We start from the raw sequence: 14380 nt of genomic DNA on the forward strand, positions 1-14380 counted from the left end.
CAAATAACTACTTGAGGTTGACATGTGTATCACTTCCCTCATCGGGAGCCATCCCAAAGTCCACTCAATTTGATTTGCCATTAAAGCCCTTAGATGAGATACCCATGCTTCTATCCCTTCTGGGGACTTATAATCTTTTATTCTTTCCTCATAACTCTCGATGAAATTATCATTGCTTGGCCCATACTGTATGATCTTGGGCTGATGTTGGAGATGTTCAATCACCCACATTTGCAACAAAATTTTGCATCCTTCGAAGACTTTTGCTCCTGATTTACATAAAGTCAATGCCCGATAAATGTCTGAGAGAATGATTGGGACAAGGGTATGATTTTCCTTGGTGGTGAGGACCTGCACAACTTTCGCGGTGCGAATATCAATTGTTCGCTCTTTGTTTGGGAAGACCATGATTCCTAGAAAAGCCACTATGAAGGCGAAGCGACGGTGAATCTGCCAGGTGTCTTTGTTTTGCTTGTTAGTAAGGCCTTTCTCATGAATTTCAAATCCATCTGGCTTTCCGAACCTTGAATACAAGAAGTTGAAAGAACAACATCCGTTGATGACATTGCTTTTCCTGATTTGATTACTGATGTTCAGAAGACCGAAGAATCGATGTACCGAGGGAGCCTTTGTGAATATCAGGTTTTGATTTCTTAGACTTCCGTCAAAACCAGCATATCCAGCTATCTCCTCTAATGTAGGAGTAAGCTCGAAATCAGAGAAACGAAAGACATTGTGAACAGGGTCCCAAAAAGTTACTAACGCCGCAATCAGATCATCATGTGGTTTAACTTTCATAATATCCGTGAGATTTCCCAAATGCTTGACGACCCATTTTTGACCATCTTCGCCTAACTCATACCACCACATTTGAAGCTGAAATAGAAACTCGTCTGTATTTGTGGATGAGGGGTTTTGTGTGGTGCTCATTTTGTATCTGAAATTTAATTTTAATAAAATCAAGACTCATTTTGAAAATATATACTAAAAAAAATCATTTTCAATTTTTATTTATTAAACACTTTTTATTTCAAGATTTAAAACTATTTTTGGGAATTTCTTAAAACAACCCATTTTATTCCTCGGCCCTCAAAATATTTTCAATTAAGCTGGTCAACAAGCAAATCCGAGGCAAATGAATGCACAGGTAGCAAGTAGGATGCATCAGGATGGTCTTTTTATTTCGGGTTCACCTGTCCTAGACAGACCCAACCCCTGTGTTGAGTCTCCAAGGCCAAATGTACATGATGCAAATAGACGTTCCTACTAGGGATCCGGTACATGGCTGAGTTATTCTAGGTGAAAAACCTGAGGTTGATTGTTCTAAACCTGGCTTACCCAAACGGACAGTTTGAGCCGAAGCGGGGGCAACGTACCGGGAGCACGAAAGTCTACCCGGCCTAGTTACTTGTCCCAACTTCGTCTTATTTGGTATGACTTTAACAGAAAGGTGGGCCACGCGCACGTGTGCACCATAAATTTAGAAGACTCAGAAAGAAGGGGGTTTCGTAGCAGTTGTATATATTCATAATTCAAATAATATTAAAGCGGTAAAAGTGTCATTTAGCACATTGGGCATATATCATGTAAAAAAATCAGATAATAAATAAAACCTTTTTATTTCAAGATTTAAAACTATTTTTTGGGAATTTCTTAAAACAACCCATTTTATTCCTCGCCCCTCCCAATGATTTCGATTAAGCTGGTCAACAAGCAAATCCAAGGCAAATGAATGCACAGGTAGCAAGTAGGATGCATCAGGATGGTCTTTTTATTTCGGGTTCACCTGTCCTAGACAGACCCAACCCCTGTGTTGAGTCTCCAAGGCCAAATGTACATGATGCAAATAGACGTTCCTACTAGGGATCCGGTACATGGCTGAGTTATTCTAGGTGAAAAACCTGAGGCATATTGTTCTAAACCTGGCTCACCCAAACGGACAGTTTGAGCCGAAGTGGGGGCAACGTACCGGGAGCACGAAAGTCTACCCGGCCTAGTTACTTGTCCCAACTTCGTCTTATTTGGTATGACCTTTAACAGAAAGGTGGGCCACGCGCACGTGTGCACCATAAATTCAGAAGACTCAGAAAAAAGGGGGTTTCGTAGCAATTGTATATGCATAATTCAAATAATATTAAAGCAGTAAAAATATTATTTAGCATATTGGGAATATATCATGTAAAATCAGATAATAAATAAAGCCAACTATAACAGTTATTTTAAGCTCGAATTCTTAAACCCTGAACCAGTGGTTCTGGGTTACATTTTATCCCCAGCAGAGTCGCCAGAGCTGTCGCACCTCCTTTTTCCGCGCCCGCGGGGGCGCATGGGGAGTTATCTCCAATTGAAGGACATTCGAAACGGGATTTGTTTATTTGTTTCAGAGTCGCCACCTGGGAATTTTAAGGCGTCCCAAGTCACCAGTTTTAATCCCTGAATCGAGGAGAATATGACTCTGTTTGTTATTCTGCGAACTAGAAATCCTGAGTAAGGAATTCTGTTAATCCGGAAGAAGGTGTTAGGCATTTCCGAATTCCGTGGTTCTAGCACGGTCGCTTAACTATTCTTATTCTTGGCTTAATTATCTTGATTTACTAAATACCCTTTTTCTTGCTACTTGATTTTATTACCGCTTTTGTTTAGATTGTTTACAATTATATAAACGAATCACGGGTACGTATATTCGTATTATATACCTTTTATAATCATAGAGAATCGTGCCACGCATACGTGTACACAAAAAGGTTGATAATATTTTTTATATTTTTATTATAAAAAATACCATACGTTCGAAATTTAAAATAAAATTAAGAACATCGTCGCCCTTGTATGATTAAACAATGAACTGCACATCTCGAGTTTTTAGGAAATTAATTTGCTATTCTCCAAAAAATCCCTTTTATTAAATATTCACTCGAAGTTGCGCGAACGCATAATCCGAATTGCCTTTAGAAATATAATCAGGTTACGCGAACGTATCCCTAATCATAAAAATATTCTTGATGGTAGTATAAATTTGTTTACAGATTGTTTATTATATCCACGTATTTTTATGTGAACATCATGAGAAATAAATATTCCTCTAGTCTCTAAATTCCTTGAAAAAATTTACAATTTATTGGACGTTGATCGCAAATTATATTTTTTCGTGTATGAATTATATTCCTCAAACCATTCGAATTTAAGGAGTAAAAATAAACAACGTGTGATTAATACTACCATTTAGTGAATACAATATTTACCTACCCAAATAAACAACGTGCAAATTACGTATAAAAATTGGGAAAGAATTGATGTAAGAAAGGAAGTGATATTTTCGAAGAATTTTCATTATTCTATTTGAGGCGAATGCTATTTTTATATTTTTAAAAAAATGTTATAATCTATAAACCTAATCACCTTCTACATTACTTGTTTTTAATCCAAAGTTGTAATCGTTTGGTTAATTTGTTTACGATGGTAGATAGGCATCAAGTTGATAAGAAAGGGAATTATTATACAAATCGATTCAATAAAATTTGCCTTACATGCAACATAATTGTACGTCTGAAACATTCATAAAACTCTAACCTCGTAACGAGCTATATCAAATCATCTTCCACTTATGGTTCTATATATACCTGTTATCATGCCATATATGAACGTACAACTTACATCATTCAATACACAACTAAATCAGATATTAGAATAAACTAGCAATATGGTTTTTGATATTTTCATACTATTCTTTATTCAACTAACAATGCCACAAGGCTTAATTAATGGCCAATCTTTATGCCATATTTTCCTATCTTGGCAATCCAATCATAACTATGCTTTTAATGAGATTCCGAAATAGGCAACATTATTACTACGCTCATACGAATTTCAAAAGAGAAATGATCAACTAATAGTTATTCTATCAAGCATATTACTATATTAATCAGTATGAAACAAAACTGAAATTTAAAATAATGAACTTAGACGAATGGAAAACAGAATTATAATTCCCAAGCTTCATTTATTTGTCATGTTGAAGCTTTTCACAACATGAGTTTAAAAGATATGTACCTGGAAATGAAGGTAGAAGGAGTAAATTTCAGTAGTAATAGCAGAAACAAAACACCGGCAGAATATACCAATAACACAGCAGGTCTGAACAAGACCTGTTAACCCAGATGAACAGTGACAGAAATTTGAGAAAAATTTCAGATTTAAACCGAACAATATCCACAGACAAAAAATGGATAGATTCTAGAAAAATAACATTTCAGATTTCAGTTTCTTTCTTCTATCTGTTTCAGCTTTCAGTTTCTTTCTTCTATCTGTTTCAGATTCCTATTTCTGATTTTTCTGTTCAGTTTTCCTCTCTTAATTTCTGTCCAGATTTTCTCCTATATGGTTTTGTGTATTCCTCCAGATTTTTTTTCTCTCTCTTTTCTCTTAATGTCTCTCTTCTGTGTATTCAAAAATCTCTCTCTAAAATCTCATCCAATCCCCTCTATCTTAAACAGGTCTGCCTCTCTTTTTGCAGCCTACTGTCTGGACCCCCTTCTTTCTTTTAAAAATCAGAAAATCCCACTAAAATTCTGCTTTTACTACTTTAAATCCCATTAAGTGAACTTTTCCTGATTTCCAGCATTCCCATTACCCTTTGTTTCCCATTATTTCATTAAATTAAAAGCCATTAACACTCCACTATTAGCACACTACTATTATCATATTACCCTCACTGTTTCATTCCAAAAATACCCCTGAAAATCCCTTAATATTACTGTTATTACTGCCCCAGACCAAAACTGCCTAAACCTTAACAAAATTATCTGAATTAAACTGTTTAGCAACTAATAACCAATTCCTAAATCAAACAAACATTCTGTCTTTTCACTGATAGCTAATTGATCTAACAAACCCAATGTCTAATAGCTACTGGATAAAAGATAAATTCAGATTGAACACTGATCTTGCATACAAACATATTAACAATATACAGAACTCAACAAAACATTTCAACTGAAATTCAAAACTGATCAAAGAGAAACAAATGCAGGCATTGTCAGTATTGACACTGACCTGAACTTAATGCTCAGAAATTAACATACATAACACCTATTTGATGAACTTACTGATTTGCAAACAAACATGATTTAATTTACGATACTAATCAACTGACTATCTACAATGATTGTCAACAAACAGTCCATAAAAATAGAAACAGATTGTTTCAATCAGTATTATCATAAATGAGAATTCATAATATAACTAATCGACGAACTTAATCGAGTCGATTACACACATTGTAAATAATCGCAACCAACAGAAACAATTCATATTTTGATCAAGTAGACGGGAATGAGACAGAATCACAGAATTAAACAAACAAAAATATGAAAAATTACACAGACAACTAAAATAGGCAACAATATATGTAGTAAACAAAAGAAAAATAGGAAAAAATACCTCAGAATCTTTAAATTATGTGGACCCAAACTTGACTTTGAATTCGGACCTTTTTTGAAATCAAACAGACCTTAGTCGAAGTATTTTCAACTGAAAATACTTTGACTAAGGTCGATTAGACTCCAATCTTCTATTTAATTCGGGCAAATTCCATATTTTTGAAATTTTTAGGGTTTCTGATTCTTGGATCTTAAATTCGAACACTTCTGGAAGATTCGAAGGGAACCAAAGATGACACAAGGGTGAGGGAGGCCTAGGGGTCATTTGGTGTTAGTTTGGAAGGAATCTGAGTGAGTTCATATTTGGCTTGAACCTTCAAAAGAAGATTCGAAGAGTTCTGAGGTGATTCGAACCAAACCAACACCAGATCCACAACGAGGGTAGTTAGGGGAAGCTATGGTGTTAATTTGGGGCTGGTTGGTTTAGATCTGAGTTTGGCTCGAATCTTCAAATGAAGATTCGAGAACCTTCAGGAGGATTCGAGCCAAGTGGCTAACATATTTGGATAGAGGATGGTCAGGGGGTTCCGGGGTGTTAAGGTGGTGACCGGCGGCGTTGTCGCCGCCGGGTTTCAGGCAATGGGGAATGAGGGCGGCTAGGGTTAGGGTGTGTTTTTCTGGAGATGATGATGAACAATGGAGAGGGGGGTGTTTAGTTAGGGGCCGGGGTAGGGATTTGGATTTATATAGGGATGGGGTGGATTGATACTGGCCATTAGATCAGGCAGAATGGATGGCCAGGATCTATATGCTTACATGAACGGCGTCGTTTTGGTTTAGTTAGGGAATGGGTCGGCCCGGGTACTGGATCGGGTAGGGATCACGGGTTAGGTCAAAATCCTGGGAACCCTTGGATCAGAAGTAATGAACGGCCCCGATCTATTGCAACCATACGACACCGTATGGTTTGCATTTGTAATTAAATGACCGGGCATCATCAAACGACGTAGTATTTTCCCTATACTACGTCGTTTGATGGTTTTTGGGTTGACTGACTTGGGCTAGGTAAAATGTATTGTTTTGGGCCTGAATTTTTTTGTCAAATAAATGGCCCAGTCTGTTTTTCTTTACATTTTAATCAACTCTTTTCAATTTCCAATTTTATTCTTTAATTATTAAAATCCTAATTAAAATTATAAAAACAAAATTACTCTTACAAAATATTAATTACTTTTAACAACTATTAACACATAGACAAAACATTAATAACACAGTGAAACATTTAAAATAGAATACATGCGTATTTTTTTTTAGTGATTTTATTTTAATTAACTCTTAAATGCATAATTAAATCCTAATTATGAATGCAACATGTGTTTTTTATTTTATTTTTCATTTTAACAAACAAAGTAGACATTTACGGACATAACACAAATATTTAATAAATGCCACTCAAATTCTAAAAATTGCACACTAAGCAAAAAATTGTTTTATCATTACTTTTTTTTATTTTGTTTTAGAGTAATTTTCGTGAGGCAAAAATCACGTGCTCACAAGGGGTAATGGGTAAATGGCAGAATCATTTCTGCTGCCCTAAGAGGCTTTCTATAAAAGGCATTGTTTCTTTCTTCTCAAGTTAGATTTGGAGAGATTGAAAACCTGAAAACTTAGAAACGACTGAAGAAAATACAAACATTAAGAGAGTTTGAAAAATCAGAAAAGAAAAATACAAAAAAAAGTCACCATTACTGTTCTATTGAACTTGACATTCTCATTTTTCTCTAGTTCTTGAAAATTGCTCTATGTTTCTGGGTTCCAACACATGAAAAGTTGATTGTTGAGCTGTTGTTGGTTGCTATTTTAAGACCTGCTGTTGACTGCTATTGCCCTGTTGAATTACTGCTGATTTCCCCTTCCTCTTTTAAAATTCTAAGGCATTTGTGGTTGTATTCAGGTACATTTTCAAACCTTTTGGAGTGGATCTGTTGATTGTTAAATGAAAAATGGTGTTCCAACTCCTAAATCTCAACCTTATCCCAAGCTTGATTTTAGTATTCTTGTTATTGTTTAATAATTGTTAGTTAGTTTGTTTATATGTTAGCTGAAATTTGGTATAATGTCATGGAGATTATGTAGTTTGTTAATCCTGAATTTATACTCTCAGTTTAGTTTTCAATAGTTTCAAATGTATGTGAGTAAGCTTCTAGGTCATTATTAGTGGTCTGATGATATACTACTGCTCGATTCATCAGTCTTATGTGTTGAAACTAAGGTTTGAATCAGCCCTGATGGTTGTGCTATGTATGTCTTGAAGAACCAATGCCTCTGCTTAAGTTGATGTCTGCTTAGAGAATACTGAATGTGGACATCTTTGAATGTTGAGCTGTAGTCGTGGGCTTGGCCACTAGTTGGTCAAGTCAGCAATCATTAGGCCCAAGCAAGTCTGTTGCTAATGTAGTGTAAAAAACGACAACCCTATTGTCATGTTTAAGGTTTACTTTTTTAGAATATATGAATTTGGGATTTAGCATGCTTAACAATGCAATGTTTAACGTGTATGTTAGATTTGATAAAGGGTAATGGACTATTACATGTTGTAGTGTTAATTTTAGCAATTATTCAAGGCTGTTGTGTATTGTCGAAAGCCAATCAGGCTCATACTGTTATCCTCGAATTTCAAATGCCTCTTATACGCTGAAGGGACTCAATCTCGAGTCCTGCGTTCCCTAGCCCCATTTTATCGAGAGATTTGGTTTTTCTTTGGGCCAGGACTTTGAGTCCGCTTCGAAATGTGGAGATTTGCATTCCCCAGCCCCTTTGGGTTTGCGTTCGATCCAAGTTACCTTTGCGCTTTGATATGGAAACTTTCAAAAGGGACAATTGGGCCTTTTGTGAGATTGGGCCTTTCAAATAGCCAAATGTTGATTTCTTTAACACCAAGCCTTTATCTTATTAGCTTTAGCTTGAACATTAGCTTAAAAAATAAAAAATAGAATCCCCTTAGTCTTTTAATAAATTAATTAGACTCCTCTAATTAGATCGAGGTGCGCCGTATTAGCCAAACATATAAATTATGACCCTCAAAACTAAATTTAGATATCTTTTTTAATAGAATAATTCGAGGCGTGCCATGCCGAATAAAATCTCAAAACCCATAGCCCTCATTAAATTAATTTTAACTCTTTAAAAATTGAGGTGTGCCATCAATTGAATTTTTCATGGCCCTCGCAAACCTCTTATGAATTTGAACCATCGTAGTTTGCTTTAGGCCCGATTTAGATTAGTATTGTGATTATATATACATTTGCGTAATATAATTGCAAATTTAACTCTAAAAAGACTCGAGGGATGCGTTCGCGCACCTTCAACCAAACTTTCTTAATAAATCAACCAAAGCGTTATTAATCGTGGACACGTTCGCGTGACATGATTTTGACGCGCCAAAAGAAAAGAGTATACGTACGCGTAACTCAATTCTTTAATTACGCATAATTAAAGTGATTTAAAAGCGGTAAAAAGATAAACGCACATATGTCCTAAAATAGGTAATTAGACAATTTAAGCTAAGTAGTAATCACTAAGCGACCGTGCTAGAACCACGGAACCCGGGAATGCCTAATACCTTCTCCCGTATTAATAGAATTCCTTATCTAAAATTTCTGGTTTGTAGACTTCAAAAGAAAAGTCAAAATTTCCTCGATTCGGGATTTAAAATAAACCGGTGACTTGGGACACCACTTAAAATGTTCCAAGTAGCGACTCTAAGAATTAAATAAATAATCCTATTTCGAATAATGTCACTTAAATTGAAAAAACACCCTTATATATCCTCGGGGTGTAAAAAAAGAAGTGTGACAACTTCTTCCTAGTACTGTTCTTCATCCTGTTCTTCTAATTCAAGAAGATACAGTTGCTTCAGATTCTTGCATCTATGACCAGCTACGTACTTCTCATTGCAAAAGTAGCATAATTCTTTAGACCTCTTCTCATTCATCTCATCCAAACTTAAATCCTTCTACTAAATCCCTTAGAAACTACAACATTACTAGCATTGGGAGTTGGCAACAATGGTCTGTTGTTACTCCTTTGATTTGTAAACCTTCTTGCAACACTTGTTTGGGTACTGCTTGATGATGTAGGTAGTCCGATAGCAGCTAAGTAAGCTTCCTTCATTCTAGCAGTTCTATAGACTAGAGACAAGGAGATGGAATTTGTCAACTTCATTGCAATATTCAGTTTATGTTTCAGGCCATCAAGAAAATAACTAATTGCATTCTCTTATGAAAAATTAACCCTGGTATAGTTCCTCTCAAACACAACCTGGTATTCCCTTACACTACCAGTTTGTTTGATCTTCTTGATCTCCTCCATCGGATCATCAAAGTCTACCCACAAATCTTTCGACCAGTGCTATCATATATTCAGTCTATGTAGCTGGTTGCAAATATTGCCTATACCTCATAAATGACAAATGCCACTGGATAGCATCCCTTTCCAACTGCATCACAATTATTTCTATTTTTTCTTCATCGGGAACCTTCTTCATAGAGAAGAATTGCTCAATTTTGAACAACCAAGATTTTAGGTCTTCTCTATTGAACCTCAAAAATTCCATCCTTGACCACCTTGAAAAAATGGAATTGGGATGATTATAGCTAGCAGGACTTCTTTCTCTTGGTGACCTTTCATCAGATGGTTCACCTACATTCAGCATTGGAGCTTTGTCTCTTCAATTTTCACCAGAGTTAGCCAACTATTCCTTTAGCTCAAGTACAGTTTGGTCAAAGCGCTTCAGATTTGAGACTTCTCCTGATAGAGCTCCAATATCGGCTATCAAATTTTGCATCAATTCACAAAGATCTCTTGGTTCTTCAGTTGAGTTATCAGTTGATTGAATACATTTTGCTATGATTGTCGAGGATGAATGGCTCTGATACCAATGTTAGCTTAATTGCAGGAATTCAATTAAGAGTTCGAAGATTAAGCAGCTAAATTAGGAGATTTGCTGAGAAGCTCAAGAGGATCAACTATGGCGGTGGAAGAAGAAGAAGAATTTGAGAGAAATGAGAGGATTTGTGAGAGAAATTGTAATATCTGTATATTGATGATTGTAATGCATAAAGTACACTGATTTATAGAGAATATAAGTTCACACAATTCAGTCTCAATTCTCTCCTCTTTCAACTAACAAACTGACTAACTATTGTAACTAACTCCAACTAACTTTTAACTAACTCCCCTGACATGGCATTCTTACGAACTAACTCTAAGTAATTTTTGGAAGACTATATTTGTGTATCATGTTTCTTTCGAGCTTAATTAGTTTCTTCAGCAGAAGGCTTTACTTATAATTTCTCTTCAACCATACTAAAAAACATGGTGCATAATCAACTTCTAAATTTGCAGAATGGAGAAAATTAGTTCTTTCCTTATTTGAATCAATTAGCCTCACTCTCAAATTATTGGAATCAACTCTATGAAAATTTCAATCAATTTCATTGCATTCATGTCCATCGTTACTAAATTAGTTGAAAATTGGTTGTATTTTGTTTAACCAAAAAATAAAATTTTTGGTAAAAGTCAATATATAGAATAAATCGGGTTACCGATAACCAAGATTTACTTCACTTTTTCAATAATTTTAAAAGAAATGGATCAATGAATGAAAATAATTGACTGAGAAATAATAAATAAACTAATAAGCACTCCCAAAAATTAAGGCTTAAAGCTTGGAGAATAAAGCAAAGAATAACAGTATGGATTTTAATATAGTCGTTGCTTGCCTTTACAAATGAAATGTCACCCTTATATAAGAGCGTACAATTGTAACAATTCCCTTACTTAATTTGGGTTCATTAATGGGATTAATTGCATTAATTGCCCGTTATAGCATGTAACTGTAACATAAACATTTATGACTAAAGATTCCTTGTAATTGCATTGATTTCCCTTCCTTATTTACTTCTGGTTCGTGTATTTTTCCATCTTTGCAAGCCTTTATTCATTCCGCTCTTGTTTCCTTCTTTACAGCTGTCAAATCCGGTTCTTTCCTAAATATAACCCGTGGGTAGAGCTGTCAATATGGGCCGGGCTAGCCCAACCCAGCCTACGTGGGCTTTAGCAATTGACGGGCTGGGCTGGGCTAGCCTACCATTTTGATGGGCCTTATAATGGTAAGCCCACCCCAGCCTTATGTGGTCTACGGGCCCTCACGGGCCGGCCCATCATTTTTAAAAATATAATTTTATATTTTTTCTTTAAGTTCTGACTTAAAAAAGATAATTATTTAAAAGTTAAAAAGTATCTTATTGGAAAAAATTCGCAAAACTTAATAACTTTTTATATTGTTCCAATATATCACAATAAATACTAAAAAAGTAAAAGACATGACTATATTTCATTCACTAAAAGTCAAAACTTAAAACAAACTATTCAAGAGAACGTTCATGATGCTTATGAGATATCCAACACATCATTTTCATCAAACACATTTGAATCCGCTTGTGACAAAGTTGTCTTAACATCTTCACTTTCATGTACAATTCATATGCAAAATTAATTAGTTAAATATTAAAAATAATTAAATTTTCAAAATTAATAATATTTAAATTCACATAAAAAATATTACTAGTTTGAGTTCGGGAAAACCTGTGCAGCCAATTTCAAGTAGTAACAAGTGTTTGGACATTTTCATAATAAATGCAACTTCTGTACTTTGTAAGAACACGCCACCGATGCTAAATGTTGATTCCGATGGTACAATGATAATAAGAATGCTAAGTACATCACGCACCATCATTGAAAGATCGGGATATTTTCTAGAATGGTCCTTCCAATACATGACAACATCATCTCTTGAAACTTCTCAAGATCAAGTTTTCCTCTTAGTAAAGATCCAATTCTGACTTTCCATCTCTAAAGGCAGCATACTTTTTATTTTTTATATATTTTAAATAAATATTTTACTAGGCCCACGGGCCAGCCCTGCCCAGCCTCAGTCAAGCCTCACGGGCCACGGGCTTACTCGGGTCGGGCTTAAAAGCCTCATTTTAAACGGGCTCCAAAAATTCTAGCCCAACCCTACTAAATCACGGGTTAGGCTGGGTTGGCCCAACGGACCAATCCCATATTGACGGCTCTACCTGTGGGTGTTTCTCCCGCGCCTTTTCCTGCCCTCGTTAATTCCTTACGTCAACATTCCACATACCATGCCTCATCAGCTTTCTGACAGCTCACGTGTCCTGTCTTTTTTCTTCCACCAACACATATTTCTTTTTCTTATTTCATCTGATGTCACTAATTTATAAATTATGACATCTTCTCGTATTTTCGTCGTTAATTGGGATAAGTAGTAGTTTAGTTCCTTGATAGTCTTTAGATGTACTTCAGTCCCTAAATTATACTAGTAGGTTCTGAGTTCCTTGTGTTCAATAGTTATAAATTTGCAAAAATAGCGAACATTCAGTGTTTTATTTATTTGAATCAATTGTGCCTTAATCTCAAATTATCCGAGTTCACTATTGGTATCATTCACCTCTTTCCCTTTTAGAAATTAATATACTTTTGATTCTTACATACTAAGTGCATTTTAATCATGAGAGCTTATGCTCAGAAATGGATGCAAGATTTAAGACTGATAAATTTTAATTTTAACACTGAACTAATTATACTCTTAAAATTAGAAATTTTGAATATCATATTTATTAAAAATTTAATATATTTTCAGTATTTTTATATGTTATGTAAAAAATATTAAGTTCAACTGAATCTGTAGCTAGAAAACATTTTACCTCTCAGAATAATGAAATCGTATTGTGGAAACCAAGAGGTGGCAGATGTTTCAAAATCCAAATACAAGACACAAGCATTGATTTGCTGAAGGCCTGTCATCCTTCATAAGAAACAAAACACACTCGTGCACTCTTGGAAACTTAAAATTACAAACACTACTACTTTGTTTCTTGATCTGAAAAGTCAGCATTGAAATACGTTATGCAAATCACCTGAGATTATTAATTTATTGGATTATGTTTCATTAGTTATTATATTAAAAAAGAGATTATATATATGTCCACATGTGACTTGCCTAGCTAGTATACATTACTCTATACAGAGACCATTTCCAGAAAATAAGCTCACATGTTGGTTCTTATAATTTGATATAAAAAGAACTTTGGAATTGATTTTGAGTTGCAAAAACAACCCACGAACCCAATCCCAAGATTTTCCTCAAACACACACCTAGTCATCTATTGAAAGGTTCTCTCTCTAACTAGACCATAGGCAGTAGTTGAAGAAGATGGAGTTGTCACTAATTTTACAACATTTAAATGTAACTCGGTGTACTAAACTTCTCTAATGCGAAAAATTTGAAAAAAGATATGATCACATTAATAGCCTGTTTGATCAAGTTTTTTTGGTGGGCAAAAAGTACTTTTTTGACCTTAAATGCTTTCATCAAAAAATTGAGGTGTTTGGTCACGCCTTTAGAAGGAAAAATGGTACTTTTGAGAAGAAGCAGAAGCAGAAAAAAGTAGATTTTCTCCAAAAGTATTTTTCTGAGAAGCACTTTTTAGAAAAATACAGTTAGAAGCAGTTTTTAAGAACTTGGGTCAAACACTAATTACTGTTCAAAATTACTTTTCAAATTAATTAGTCAAACACAAACTGCTTATCACAAAAAACTCTTTTTAAAAAGTATTTTTGAGAAAAGTACCTCTCAAAATATGCTAATTTTAGAAGTTTGACCAAACATGTTATAAGTCAACTATGTGCAGTTTTACCTTGCATTTAGACCAACAATTAAAATTGGAAAAATGTTTAAATTGGCATTGTATTATTCAAAACTATTCAAAAGAAATTCTCAATTACAATTTTGGTTTATTCATATTGTTGTTGTTAGCAAATCACCTCGTACTTGCTCCTAGCTATTATGGAACTCTAGCATAAAACTAATAGACTCCGGTGTCCAAATTCTTCGATGAAAACGGTCCAAATTTACT

Source organism: Nicotiana sylvestris, chromosome 3 (genome assembly GCF_000393655.2).
Source record: "Nicotiana sylvestris chromosome 3, ASM39365v2, whole genome shotgun sequence".
In the NCBI taxonomy this organism is placed as follows: Eukaryota; Viridiplantae; Streptophyta; class Magnoliopsida; order Solanales; family Solanaceae; genus Nicotiana; species Nicotiana sylvestris.